Source organism: Ursus maritimus, unplaced genomic scaffold (genome assembly GCF_017311325.1).
Source record: "Ursus maritimus isolate PB19 unplaced genomic scaffold, ASM1731132v1 scaffold_12, whole genome shotgun sequence".
NCBI lineage: Eukaryota > Metazoa > Chordata > Mammalia > Carnivora > Ursidae > Ursus > Ursus maritimus.
Genome location: NW_024423564.1, coordinates 70,995,539 through 71,010,687, shown reverse-complemented (window position 1 = coordinate 71,010,687; position 15,149 = coordinate 70,995,539). Strand labels below are relative to the sequence as shown.

General features: G+C 49.6%; 1 protein-coding gene across 14 annotated transcripts in view; it reads right to left on the bottom strand.

Annotated features, from left to right (window-relative positions):
- Positions 1 to 3,547, bottom strand: part of HIVEP3 (HIVEP zinc finger 3) — a 450,052-nt gene extending 446,505 nt beyond the window's left edge. For 12 of the 14 annotated variants that reach the window (XR_005834197.1, XR_005834198.1, XR_005834194.1 and 9 more), the window contains exon 1: positions 3,401 to 3,547. The gene's annotated coding sequence lies outside the window, so the exon portion shown is untranslated. The remainder of the gene's footprint in view (positions 1 to 3,400) is intronic. The other 2 variants (XR_005834191.1, XR_005834189.1) reach the window with 2 other exon arrangements.
- Between the last annotated feature and the right edge of the window lie 11,602 nt (positions 3,548 to 15,149).

Sequence of the window (15,149 nt, the reverse complement as noted above, 5' to 3'; positions counted from 1 at the left end):
TCTACAACCCCCACAGGGAAACACTGTTAACGTCTTCAGTAAGCAGAGGGAGTTTCCCACTGTATTTAAATGGGACACTCCCTTCATGAGGAGAAAGAAAATCTGTTTTTGGTCTGCAGGGGACTTACATTAGCTGTAATCTATTATCCAGCTTTGGGGAACAGACATACAGAACTGTCTCTCATCCCCCACCCCATCAGACTCCCCAGCTCCACTCGGGGGTTCTCCAGGGAGATAATGACTTGTTCTTCCCCTCTGATACTTGTAGACAGACAAGCACTGGGTGGGGGGATTCTGTCTTTTGGGGTCCATTCCTAACCTCTGTTACCCAATGCCACTGCCTGTCTCAGTCTGGATCACCCCAATCCTAGATTCTGGCCAAGGTCTCCTAACTTCCTGGTTTCACATTTCCCCTCTGTCCAGGTTTATGCCAATGATGGTCTTTTAAGAGCACAAGCCAGAAGGCCCCAGAGTCCTGCGGTTTCCCACTGCCTATCACTCAATACCACCCCAGCTTCTTTGGTGCACAGATTTGTGAAGTACACCCAATGTTTGACCCAAGAGGAGCCCGAGGAGGAACAGAATGAGCAATGAGCAGTGAGCAGGAAGGGGCACACTCGTGAAGGGTTCATCCACTGGGCAGATGGAGGGAGAAGAGGGAAGGGAGTGTTAAACTCAGTGACAGAGTTTCCTTTCAACCCTGACTTCTTGTGATTCTGCGAACTCCTGCCCCTCAGAGGCTCCCATCATCTGACCCCAAGCCTCCTGCAAAGTCATGCCAGACTGTCCTCCGGAAATGTCCCTCACACAGTGCTGCACGTGGTTACCCCACTTCTACAGGATGCCTTCTTTCCTGGTCATCTTTCATGTTTTTAATTACAAAAGGAACGACACTGGTGGCAACAGCAGAAAATGAAGTATTTAAGATGAAGTCTCTCAACCATTGCACTCCCATCATAGCCACTGGCAGCCCAGAGCACGGTGCACGGCCCCTGCTCCCTCCCCATCTCTCTCCCTCTCTCTCTCTCTCTCTCTCTCTCTCACACACACACACACACACACACTCCACTCATTTGATACTTGATCTTATACTGTGCCTCGGGGAGGAGGACATTTAATTCTACCATCCACTCACTCATCTCTCCAGCACCCCATGAGGTTAAGTCAGTTAGTTCAAATGCTTCAGCCGGGGCTGCTGCACCAATGAGGGACTGCGAGGCAGCGAGAGCGCGTGTCTTGCTCAAAATCACACATTAGCCGGCAGCAGAGTTAAGACCACAACAAGAAGCCCTACCCCAGTGTTTGTTATTACACTGGAAAGTACTCCTCACCCCCACTACAGAATGCAGTCTGGTACGGACAGAAGGTAGAAATAAATACGTGTGTTAAGAATGGCCTGGGGAAGCACAGTTAAGTACTTGGACTCTGAACATAGGCTGACTAAGCTTAGAATCTGGCTGTCATTTACCTCTCACCGTGCGACCCGCGTCAATCCACTGTGCCTGAGTGTCATCGTCTGAAACATGGGGTAATGACAGTACCTCCCTTACAAGGTCACTGTGAGAATGAGATAACTTAATATCTGTAAAGCACCCAAAACAGTGTCTGCTACGTGTGCTAACAAAATCACCATCACAGCTCTCACACAAGCCCCCAAACACACTAAATATTCTTAAACTCTTCTTAAAATTGAGGCTCGCAAATCAAAACCACATCTTGTTAGCTCCATACCTTGTCCCAAAAGAAATCAGCATGGGGAAGAAACTCAGATGATAGAACTCGAAAAAAACATCTAAGTGACCCAGTGACTGAAACCATTACTCGGGGGAGGAATGACCTCATAGATCAGTGACACCTACTGCACCAAACAATAAAAACCTTAACAGCCTCTGGCAGTTATTATCTAAGGAAAGTGGGCTGCAAACCTGCTGGAGAATTGGTTTTGCCATGGTAATATTTCGAGTCAATTGCTGCTCCTACACTAAACGTACTGGTGTTGCACAACCGGCAAACTAACTAGAGGAACACTGTTAACATGAATTAGATATTACTAAAGATTCAACACTACAACAGTGCCTGATTACAAGAGATTTCGGGCTGTATTGCTTAATGGGCACATGGAAAGTGCTAATTAAGCCCACTCGCAGAGGATGTTCCGAGGCAGCTCTGTAAACCACAGGTAGCAATAGGTCTATGTACTAAGTGAGGAGCCGTATTCCCAACCCAGTTGGATACAGTCCTACGGGAAAGATGGGAAAGCAGAGGAAAAGCCAAGGTTTTCTGCACAGGAGGGGTAACCTGGTAAAGCAGACAAGTATCCAAACTTACCTGGATCTCAGGTTGGTTGGTTTTCCTTAGCTACTTCCGCAGCAATACTTCTAAAACCTCCTTTGCTTAAGTGAAAGACCAAATAATTCACCGTAGATTGGAGACCCTCACCAAACAGCATAAGCAAGGAGAGGGAGAGTAAGCCTTGCCATTATTACCAAAAGCTTCCCAGGCAACCAGAAGACACTGAATGGCTCTCCCGGCTCTCCAGGCAGCACCTTGGCCCAAAGCATCTCACAGCAAACAGCTTCAAGCTTTCGGTGGCTCTTCAAGAGTTGCTAGACTAAAGGCATTAGCCGTGCGTTTCAGGATCTATTTTGCTTTCCCACCTTGTTAATTAACTAATCAGGGATGGCAAAGCACCTCACAAGTATAAACCGTCAGGGAAACGCTAAGTAAATTCGCCTACCTGGTCTATATGTCAATACTAAATTAGGAAAGGGAGAAGGGCTGAGCGGGAGGCTGAGCTGTCCCCAGTTGCTGCAATCCTGGGGCCAGGGCTCGCTAACGCAAGGCGGACTGACCCGCGTGCCCTGCAGCAGCCTCCGGCCCCGGGGCAGGGCTCTCGGCAGGACTTCTGGAAGGGAACCCTGGACCGGAGCCACCCCGGGGCAAAGGGAACGCTGCGCGCCAGGCGCATCCTCGCGCCTCAGCCTCCATCTCCCCGCATCTCTGGCATGTCAACAAACGCCGACCACAAAGTGAAACTTTCCGGGCCCCCGCTGTCGCGCTGGGTCTCTGCCCTCTGCCCTGGAGCGCGTCGCGGGCACAGGTGTGGAGCCGGGCCTCGGAGGGGACCCCCGCCCCCAGCCCCTGCGATTGTGTAATCGGCCCGGGAGGGGGTGCTCGGCACCGGCCCCACGCCCAGCTGCGGAGGCGCGGCCCGTGGACCCCGCGGCAGGCGCGGCGCCCGGGGCTGTGGGGGGTTGGGGAGGACTGTCGTCCCGCCCCCCGGGACCGCCCCCGGGCGGCCAGGGGAGCCGCGGCGCTGACACAGCCCGGAGGGGGCGCCCGCGCGGCGGACCGACGCCGAGGAGGGGGCGCGAGGGCTCGGCAACGCGGCCGGCCTTACCTGCTCACCGGGCCGGCACGGCGGGAGGCGGCTCGGGATGCCGGGGCGGCGGGCGGCGAGCGGTAGCGCTGGCAGCCACCCGACCGCGGCATGTAAGGAACCGCGGCGGCGGCTGCGGCGGCGGCGGCGGCGGGCGCGGGACTGACAGCCCCAGGCCCCGCCTCCAGGCCCCGGGCCCCGCCCCCTCCGCGGCCGCGCGGCTGGCCCCGCCTCCTCCGCCCACTGCCGGGGTCAAGCTCGGTCCACCAGCCTGGAGGGCGGGGGCGCTCGCTTCCGATTGGCCTGAGAGATGCCCGCCCCGCCCACTCCCCGCCTCCTCCTTGGCAGGGAGCGGCGCGTGCGCGGTGGCGGCGATGGGCAACGCACAGGCTGAGGGCTGGCGTTCTAGGTCCCCACTGGTGGGTACCGAGAGTCCTTCCTAATCCCGGATGGCTGGGGGCCCTGGATGGCCTGAGGAACCAAGAATCAGGCTAAGACTACACAGTGGATTTTCCTTTTTCACCTGTGGACGAATCTATGGGAGAAAACCAAACCAGAATGGGCCAGGCTCTGTCTAACCAGAGGAGACCCCAAAATTGTGAACTGCAACAGAAAACGAGCCGCTAGCCCGGATGCATCTGCGATGGATCCCAGGGATGCTTAATCCACGCGCTGGATTCGCTCCCTGGTCTGCAAGAGTGATGTGTGTGCAGAGGGTCTAGTAGTTGAGAAGGGAGGTTAGGGCGTTAGGATTGTGCCAACAGAGAAAGTGAGTGATGCTGAACTAAGTGGCTCTTCTCCTCCAGCACCTACCTTCTCCTCCTCCCCCACCCCCTCTCCGTATCTCCCACCTCTCCCTCTGCGCTGGTTCCAGTATCCTCAGCCTGTAAACAAGATCAAGTCTCTCCCAGCAAGAATAAACTGAGACCCAGCAATTTCACTCCTAAGTACGTACTCAAGGAAATTGGAAACATATCTACGCAAAAACTTGTACACAGATGTTCACAGCCTATTCATAATGGCCAAAAGTGGGAACAATTAGAAGGTCCATTATTCGATGAAAGGATGAATTATGCTTTATCCATACAATGGAACATTACTGGGCCATAAAAGGGAATGAAGTAATACCGATGAACATTGAAAACTAAGTGAAGAAAGCCAGACGTGAATGACCAGACAGCATATGAGTCCATTTTTACGAAATGTCTGGAATAGGCAAATCTACAGAAAGTAGATGAATGGCCACCAGGGGCTGGGAGTAAGAATAAATAGGGAACGACTGCTAAGGGGTATGGGGTTCCTTTTGGGCGTGATGAAAATGTTCTGGAACTAGATGGGAGTAATGACTGTACAACTTTTGTGAATATACTAAAAACCACTAAATAATTCACTTTAAAGAGTGAATTGTGTGGTATGTGAATTCTATCTCATTTTTTTTTAAATCAACCTACCGAACAAAAACAAAAATCCGCTAACTCCCTTGAGGCTGCGCCCTTTCCAGCTACTTTACATTTTGCTACCCCTTCTCATCCGAGAGTCTTGCAATGGCGGCCTACATGTTTTTACCCCTCCTTCCTCATTTCCCATTTATATATTAGTTCCCAGAATGTGGCTTCTGCTGGTACCAGAGCTGAAATCTCCCTCCTTGAATCCTGAAGCTTTCTATGACCCTGAACATTCCTGGTTCTCCTCCCCATCCTCTCCATTCATTCTGTCTTTTCACCTTTCCCTTGGCAAGCCTTTTTTAAATATTGATGTTTTCTGTGACTTCTTCCAAAATCCTTCCTGGGTTCTATTGTCCATGTCTATGAGTTCAGTTACTGCTTCAAATTCTGACATCCACTGATGCCGCCCAGGTTTCTCAAACTCAGTGTGTCCTAAGCAACTTGTCATCTTCCATCCCCCTGCTCTCTACCTTCTCTCCAATGGTGTTACCTGCAGCACACCAGGACCTGGGAGCTACCCTTGATTCTTCCTTCTTCTAGAGTCAACCAGCAATTTTTAACCCATAAGTGTTCTTAAATCCCACAGTCCTTCTCTATTGGTAATACCACAGCCCTAATCCACATGCCCGTCATCTTTTGCCTTCTGATTCCCTTCATCTTTGGTCCCCTTCAAATCTAGCTTCCAAACAGCTGTGGAAGTGGACACCCATTGCTGTAGCTGACATAGCTGGCATTCCTCTTTCTCATGTGAACAACGCCCTGATCTTGCTTTAGGAACCCACCCTCCCCCATTAGATACAGGCTTGGTGAAACTGCCAATCAAGATGCTGGCCTTACCTGACCCAGGCTAGGTGTGCCCTCAAGCTGAGGCAAGATGACAGTCTTCATCTGGAATTTGAATCCCAGTCAGAGCCACATAAAAACTGAAAGTGGTGGGCCTGATTGTTCCCAAACAAGGAGACGCCCAGGCGATTCCTGCTGTCTCTGCCCTGGGAGCTCCGTTCAGAGCCTGGGTGCTGCCGCTTTTCCTTCAGTTTTCTATCTCTCTCCAAAGTATTCCTTCTTTGGAAATTAACCAGAGTTGCCTGCAACCATAGAGTCTAACTGATACAGAAATATGCCAAAGACACAAACCATGTCTTTACCTACCTCCAACTGTTTAGAATCATCCCATCACCCATTGGAGAGCCTCCAACCTCTGTCTCCCAGCTCCTCGCCTACCTGCCTCTCCCACACTTTTCTCCCCACTCTCTGCCTTGCCCTTGCATTTCTGCCCTTCTAAATTCCTTGGACATTCATGGCAACACACTGTAAGATTTCATGCCTCCGTGTTCATGAGTCCCCTTTGTATAGAATACTCTTCCCTGGGGCGCCTGGGTGGCACACCAGTTAAGCGTTTGCCTTCGGCTCAGGGCGTGATCCCGGTACTCTGGGATCGAGCCCCACATTGGGCTCCTCCGCTATGAGCCTGCTTCTTCCTCTCCCACTCCCCCTGCTTGTGTTCCCTCTCTCGCTGGCTGTCTCTCTCTCTGTCGAATAAATAAATAAAATCTTTAAAAAAAAAAAAAAAAGAATACTCTTCCCTGTTCTCCCCAGCTAACTTCAACCATCCCTTAAGGCGTTCTCCTCCTCCAGAAAACCTTTCCTGGCTCTCCCTGCTCCCAACATTCTGTCCTCCTCTGTGTTCTTAAAGCACCCTATTCTTCCTCCTATTATGGCACTTATTGTTGTGGTATCTTACTTATCCATTTAATTATCTGCCTCTCCCACTAAACTTGGAGTTCCTTGGGGGCTTCCGCCTTCCTTTCTATATTATTAGAGCTTAACACAGTGCCTGGCCCTCGATGGGCGCTCAGAATTCTTTTCTTCTATAATTCCTGATTAAGAGAAAGAGATCTCAGTGAGGGACATTAACAAGCATTTTTCCCAGAGAGATGAGAAGCAAAAATTCAGGCCTAAGGCATCTCAGACAGGTTGTCCAAAAACTGTATTCCAATTCCAAGAAAAATATTCCAGAAGATAGTTAAACCCTCAGTAAGACTAAAAGGCACTTATTAAAATGATATGGCTCTCATCTCTAAAATCTACTCAGTTTCTCCAGAAAGCCTTCATGGCTTAATGAGATGCAAAATTAAGCAACTCAGACAATTGTACCCATCAATGTGACTAACTGGCTAGGTGTGTTTTTGTACTACTTGTAACCATAGCCGAAGAATAAACTGAATGTAACAAGCGAGCCCGTAGTTTCATTTAGATGTCTGCCGTGTGACACGTACTATTTCATGTGGGATTATGCAGCCATCCGTGAGCAAATGCTGAGAAGAGCTGGGTTCCAGTCCCACTTTGGCCATGACCAGCTGCTTGACCTTGGGTGAGTCCCTGCCCTGGGATGTTTGCAGTCAGCCTTCCCGGTACCCACTCCTTTATGGCACCACCATCAGAACCACATTTCTTTGGAAACTCAGTTTTTCTCCACTCTAACCCAAGTGGTCTTACTTAACCTGACTCCAAACTCCAGGAGTTAGGCCTAGTTGGCTTAAAGCAATCATTCTATCCCATCTCTTTGGTGACAGAAATCAGTTTCAAGGAAGACACGAAGCCCAGTCAAGACAATGAGATTTGAGAGGATATTTTCTAGGACTTCTGACAAAAAGAAGTTGCTGTCCCTGCAGTAGCTCCTGGCAATGAAGGTCCAGAATTACTACAGTCACATGCGACCACAAGGATAGAGACTGGATTGCCAGACAGTGCATGAGTTCTGAGGAAGGCAGAATAGGAAAATAAAAAAGAAACAGAACCTCAGTTACATTGCTGAGCAGTGAGCAGCAGCCAGATCAAGCCATGCCTGAAACTGTTTCCCTATACTTTCCAGTTATATGAGCCAATAAATTCCCTCCATTGTTAGAGTTAATTTTCTGTCTATAACATGAGTGGTCCTAATAACAACACTTAACAATCTCTCTGGACCTCTATTTTCTCATAAATAAAATAAAGATAATATGAATAATCTTTAAGAATTCTGCCAGCTCTTATATCCTATAACTCTCTGAAGGGTAAATATACTCATAAAATGTAAGTGCATTATCATTTACCAGTAAGCACTAAGGAAAATAAGCCTCTCCAATATAACCCAATAAGAGATAACTGAAACTAGAAATATAACCAGAAATCCTTAATCCTTGCCTATACCAGGAGTTACCCAGATTTCTACCCTGCCCCATACTTCAGCCACTTGTTTCTACACTCTGAAAATAGGGAGGGGGGGAGAAAGGGAGAGAGGGAGGGAGGGGTGGCCTGGGAAGGAAGCATACAGGGTAGCCCTGCTTTAGAAGCCTGGATTCTTATGATGGTGTCCGTGGCCTTAGACCCTTTGTTCAGATGCTGACCTCTTTGACCTGAGCATTCCCCTGCGCCTTCTCTCTCTCCCCGGATCTGATCTCTGAATCATACATTTAACTTGCCGGCATCCCCCTCCATGTTTGCATTCCCAGCATTGACCACCTTCAATCAGTTGGAAGTGATGATGGATTCGCCAACCACTCAAGAGCACAGGTTCATTTATCTGTAGCAACAAGGCCTAGAGGAAGGAGACCAGGATGGTTATTTAGTGGAGGAGAGTCACTTAATAAAAGAGATTAAGCACCTTTAGAAGCCTGAAGGGTCGAACAAACTGTCTGATACACTGCGCTAGCAATTACGTGCAAAAACTCCACACGAGGGATGTGTAGCCCCATTTAGAATAATGTATCTAGACATGCAATTGTAATCAACATCCTGACCTGAAAGAACATTGCCTGGGTCCCTGTCTGATATTGCACCGGAACACCAGGGCAGGCACCGGGAACATCAGGAAGAGGTGATGTGGAAAGAACTGGGGATGTTTTCCTGGAAATAGAAATTAAGAACATGCTGCTGATTAAGTTTGTTCTTTGCTCCGGCTTTTGTGAAATTCATGGGAAGAGACAGATCTTCAGCACAGCTTTGATTGATTCATTTAACATTTTACGGCCAGATAACCTTCGCATACAGAGATGACTAAGACAATGTTCCTATTCTTCAAGAGCTCAGGAGCTGGGGGAGGAAACCAACACTAGATCAGTCAGGTCACAGCAGGAAACAGAGCTCGCCCCATATGGCTCAAGTGAAGGCTTCAATGAAAGGACTATTTGGGCGGTGGGGAAGGCACCAGACACCAACAACAGCAGGAAACCATTACCACCCCTGAGAACGAAGAACGAGCAGAGGAAACAGGAGAGGGGGAATGTGGAGGAGAGGCTGTCTCGCAGGAGCTATAGTCAGAGATCCTGCCGGAGGAATGGCTTCAAAGCAGAGCCAGAAGGGAAGAAGCACCTTGAACTCTTGCCTTCCTCCCATTCTCTAATCTGCAAGTGCCTATCATCGGCTGACCTGAACAGAAAACCCGCCCGCAAGGGAGTCCAGATGATGTAGTCCATAGGGCTCAGCCTCCCCGGGAAAGAATAAAGCGGAGAAGGGTGGAGAACGGATCGCAGCACTAACGAAGAGGAATGGGTCCACTCTACCGCACTGGCCATCCAGCCTCTGGTTTTGCCCTTCATTTCAGAAAATCTCATCTCAAACACAGGGAGAAACAAGTATCAGAAGCACTGTATTATTACTGGTGATGTCGTTTCAAGTGTCCTCCCTGGTGGGAGGTTAGCTACCCCGGTGTTCTTCATGCGAAGTAGTAGGAAAAGGGGTGGTGGGGGATCGATTAGAAAAAAAAGAATCAATAAAATAAGTACGGCTGCTATCTTCCCGTGCTGTAGCCTGTCATGAGGCCAGAGCTGATGATAGGCTTCCTTCTTCCATGATCGCATTTATGTTTCCCTTACCCTCGACAGCATCTCAGCAGGTGGAGAGCCCCAAATCTTCATCTCAAAATAACTGAGCCCTTACTCATCCTCTCTGGGTTGGGTTGCCAGTTTCCACTGAACTCGATGATTGGAATGGAGGTTCTAAGTGGCTCCACGAATCCCCTGGTTCTGAACCTCGTCTTCTCAGCTCTATTGCACAGCAGCAACCCCATTTCTCTCCAACAGCCGGTGACCCCCTTCTCTTCCCGTGACTCAGTGGCATAAGAAGTCCCAAAATGGCCAGGGACAAGCTCAGCTTCCAATTCTTCAGAGCCATGGCCCTGTTCCTTGGTGGGAACATTCTTCTCTCAGGAATCAACACCCCAAGTCTGTTAAGCCCAAGATCACACAGACGGAAACAAAACTGCATTAAGCAGAGTATTAATTATAATAACTAGAAGGACCGCTCCTGAGCTTGCCTTTGGTTCCTACCCATGTGCTCTCAAGCCTTGCATGGTGTTGTAGCCCAGCTGGCCTACCGAAACTTCCTTGCAGACATCTCAGAAGCCCCGTGTTGAAGATGACAGCGACGTTGCCAGTCTTTAGCCCTGGATGACGACGCAGATCAGAGCTGCTGGCAGAATTGTCATATATGAGAGAAATGCACACCTAGATTCTCTTGCGGGGAGTCCCTGTTACATGAGTGTAGCATTACCCTAAGGCTGCAATCGTGGCTCTTAGCACACCCCTAGGTTTTGCTCTTTCAGGCCAGGTTGCTGAGAGGGGGGTCGGGGTGGAGAATGGAGAGAGAGAGGAGAGCCTCTAGCCCTATAACTTGGGTTCAAAGATACCTATGTACTGCACATTCCCCACCAGACAACCCTGTGCCTCCGAAACCCCCCCCCCCAGTCTTTCAATTCTAGACACTGCTCTTGCTCAGGTGCTCTCCCTCAATGGTGGCGGGAAGAGTGGGGGAAGAAGGAACACTTGGAGCCTGGTGGGGGCTGCTTGAACCAGCTTCGAATCACTCCCTGCGCCGTCTAGTCCACTGCTGTCCTGCCATGTGTCACCATCCCAGCCAGCACCAACGTGGGCCTTGAAGAGTTAAAGGAGTAGTCAGGGACCGGCCAAGAAAGAGAAAGAATTTGACTCAACTAAGCAGCTTTGGCCTGGCCTGCCCGCCCCACCTCCTACCCAGCCCCCTTCTGTTCTGTGTCCTTGCTCGTCACATGGAGACACCCAAGTACGTTCTGTCTCCCCAGGGGACTCTGGACTCTCATTGTCTTTGGAATGGGTCCTGGGATGCATCGACCTCCCTCTCGGTCTGTGGCTCCGTCAGGGAAGGGTTGAGGGGCCAGTGCTGGTTGCCTGTCATGGGCTGGGCTGAGGTTTCAGAGGTAGGGAGGAGACAGGTCTTAGAGAACCTGTGGCAGGAGGACGCAGAGGACGAATAGGAAGGTGGTTCCCTAGCCCAGGACTCCACTTACATGACATTTCCAGAATAAGCCAATCTATAGAGCAGAACACACTCATCATGGTTTCCAGGGGCTCGGGGGAAGCAGGATGAGGAATGACTCCTTAATGAGTAGAAAGCTCCCTTTTGGGGTGATGAAAATGTGCTGGAACTAGACGGTGGTGAACGTCTCACACCACTGTGAATGTACCCAATGCCACTGAATTGTGTACTTTAAAAATGGCTAAAATAGTGACTTTTCTGTTATGAGAATTTTATCACAATAGAAAAAAAATTAGCCAGGCAGTTGGATTTTATGTTAACGGGAGACCGAAGACGTTTGAGGTTTCCAGGGTGAATCTGGAGCTGACTGAAGTAAACGGAGCTGTAGGAGAATCATTTGACCTTGGACTCCTTCTCGGAGCATCTGTTTCGTTCAGCATGGGGAAGTGATGGGGATGAAGATGAACAGGCAGAGAACAGGCCAAGTGGAGGGTGCTGGCTCCAGAAACGGAGAAGGGCAGACGTCTGGGCCATACACCTTTCCTGGATTTTTTTTTCTTTTCTTTTTTTTTAATATCACGGATTTTCTATTGTTTTTTTTCATTTGTTTGTGATTACTCAGCATTCCTTCACCTTCATATTGGGGAGAATTCCAAGGGGGAGGGTGTCCTCCTTTATAAATCTTCGTTATGGGGAGGGAGGGACCTTCCTCCCAGTACCCAGAGTGCGAAGGCCAGAGACTCTCCCTCTGGCCCCGCACCCCCACCTGCCAACTGCACCAGATCTCCTACATCTGGCTCAGCTAGCAGAGGACTCCTTCTGGGACTTCGGATCACAGACAGTGATGCAAAGACAGAGGAAGTGAGAGACTGCTCGTGACAGTCGAGCCCAAGGATGAGTGTCCACGGGCGGTGGCGGCAGGCGGAGTGTGGGGCTTTGGCCTTGGAGTCCAGGGGCAGCTGCACCTGGCAGCATCCTCACCACACTGACCCTGAGCAGTGACCTTGGCCATGGCAGCCGCTGTCTGGCCTCTTGTTCTGGTTATCTTCTGAGGCTGATTTGCCAGCCTCCCTTCAATTCACAAGCTACCTGATATCCTTCCAATAAATTCCTTGAGTGTTCAAGTTAGCCAGAGCTTCTTTCTGATACTTACAACAAGGGACCCTGGTACGTTGCTGCAGCCCTGTCACCTCCCTTCATAACAGAAAGCGTGGTGTAGTCCAGTTGCATGCTGATGGCTCCTTGCAAAACTAAAGTGCTGTCTGCACCTCGATTCGTGTGTGTGTGTGTGTGTGTGTGTTTCACCTTAAACACTACAGATGAGAAAATAAACTGCATTTCCACGTACCGAGTTATTGTAACTATGGTGATGGGCAGAAGGAGCACTGTTCTAGCAATTAGAAGACCAGGCCACGCTGGTTGTGCAACCTGGGGCAAGTCAGTTTCCTCTCTGTTCAGGCTAAGATGAACTGTGAGCCCTTTCCCACTACTTAAGGTTCTGGGATTCAGGCAATGCAAAGGGAATCACTTATATTAGCTCTGTGCTTAGGAAACAAACGATTCTCTCTCACAAAGAGGCTCCGTCGGATTCAGTGTCATACAACTAAGACAACTTCAATTGTCGGTCTTTACTTCATCCATTAAATAATGCACAGCCTTGTAGACAAGCCACAGAGGTTAATCCCAGCCTCATCTCCCCATGGGGTATGCCATCTGCAATAATAGTACTAATGTGAGCTCACACTTGGATAGCACTCACTGAACTCCAGACACCGTTCTGAGACTTTTACATATATTAGTTCTTTTAATCCCAACAAACAGCCCCATGAAGTAAGTGCTATTAGTATCCCGTTTAACAGATGACAAAGCAGAAGCACCAGAGAGGTGAGGTGACTTGCCTAAGGTCACACAGCTAGTAGGTGACAGAGCCAGTAGTCAAAGGAGCACTCCTGTCTCCCACCTACTCCCCCAAGTCAGACAGTAGCAATGTAATTTCCCAGAGAGGATGATGGAGTTGTGGTGTGATTCGTGCTATTAAATTCCCTCCACAAAGGCTGCATTTAATCTTAATCAACCTCAAAAGGTGAGCGTCCATCCCATTTTAACACGTCCATGGAGGACCTTGCAAGGGAATCCCCCTCCTCCCCTGAGGCCTGGGCCCCCTGTTTCTTGGCATTCCATTGCTCCAGAAGGTCCTGGTGTTCATCCTCTTTCACAGAGGAGAGCTTTCAAATTCAGCCCAAATTTTAGGGGCAGTGGGGAAGATGTTGAAAGATACAGTCGCCGTTCTTCTGTGCTGCTGCTCTGTGTTGAGTGCCTGGACCGCGGACACTTGACGATATGCGGCCGTGGGCAAATTACTACTACTTCCGAGTAGTGTCCCCTGTGGCATTCATTGGCTTGGAAACGGTTGGTGGCGTCTGCTCTGTGGCAGCACAGAGCCGAGCGCCGGAAACACGGAGGGTTGGAGGCACGGCTGGATGGGTAGGTGTTGGCCAGCGCTTCTCAGCCTGGATGGGCCGGGGGTCCCCTAATGGAGCTTTTCAAAATTAATGTTCAAGTCCACTGGATCCTGATGTCCACGTGGAGGCTGGAGCGGCAGGTGGATCCAGAGGACGGGGGGGACATGTGTTTCAAAAAAGTCTCCCCCATATATATCTCATCTTCCTCGATCTCGCCTCCCACCCACCGCGGCCTGACCCCTCATCCCAAGGGCGCTTACTCTTCCAGAGCCATTGAAATTGGTGAGTTCTGAGACTGCTTTGAGCTCAAAGTAAAATTCTGTGGTTCAGGGACCTGGATGGCTCAGTCGGTGAAGGGTCTGCCTTCAGCTTGGGTCGTGACCCCAGGGGGGGGGGGGGTCCCTGCTCAGCGGGGAGCCTGCTTCTCCCTCTGCCTGCTGCTCTCCCTGCTTGTGCTTCCTCTCTCTGTCAAATAAATAACTAAAATCTTTTTTTTTCTTTAATTCTGTGGCTCATTCATTAAGCTATTTCTCAATCCAACATTTATCGATTGCTTACCCGGTGCCAGGCACTGGAGATCCAGGGTGAACAAGACTTAGGTAGACAGTCCCTGCCCCCTAGAAGCTCTCGATCTGCTTGGGGCCGACCAACAAGCAAACCACCAGTATCTATATGAACACGAAGGGCCTGGACTGCAGGGAGCGTTTTATAAACTGAATGTCCCTTAGCGACAGTTCACCTTTCTCTTCTCCAGAAAAAAAGTGATTCCTTCGCTTTTTTGCAAAGTGCCTATTTCCTAAGGACCAAAGACAGCAGTGTAAGAAACACCTGACAAGTTCCACCCCCAAGGCCTCTACCTTCCTGCTGGTCTCAGAGGCAAAGCACGTTCTTGGCGGCACCTCGTCCCGGACGCAAACCCTGCATGCTAACACTCCTCTACCAAAGGCCATTTTAATGAGGAACTTGGTTCAGGCATCAGCCATAGAACATTAATATTCATGGTTAATATTTGTAAAAACTTTCATTTCAATCTTTTGTTTCCATTGAGGGGGGAGTCTTAAAATGGCCAGAAATTCCCAATTCCTATTTATTCTATCTAGGCCTTTTCTTTTTGGCTTCCATTATTTCATCAGGGTTGGCAAGGAAAGTTGGTTCTGCTCCCGTCCAAGTGTTAAATGGATACTCATGTGTCTCTTTGCCACACTGGTATAATTAATTTTATTGCAAATAGGATTTTTCTTTCTTCCCCTTTGCATGCAAATGTGCTCCCCTTTCAGTGTTTGCATAATAGCAGTAATTCTTTCATTTGTACAAAAGGACATGCATTATTTTGGCAGATAGATGGAGCTTTGATGGAGAGATTATTACATTTCCAAAAGCAAAGAGAATAAATCAGAATTTAGCCAGACGCTGACTAAACACCCCCTTCCCCCAACTGCACTGATCACGGGCCAAGTGGCTAACACAACTGTGCTTTCCTCCCAGAGAATAAACCTTGCAGAACACTAGGACCTTGCTGTACTCTCTATTCTCTGCCCTTCTCTGCCCTGCCCTGTGCCCTCTCTCACCTGGGCTCCTTGATGTCTGGCTTCT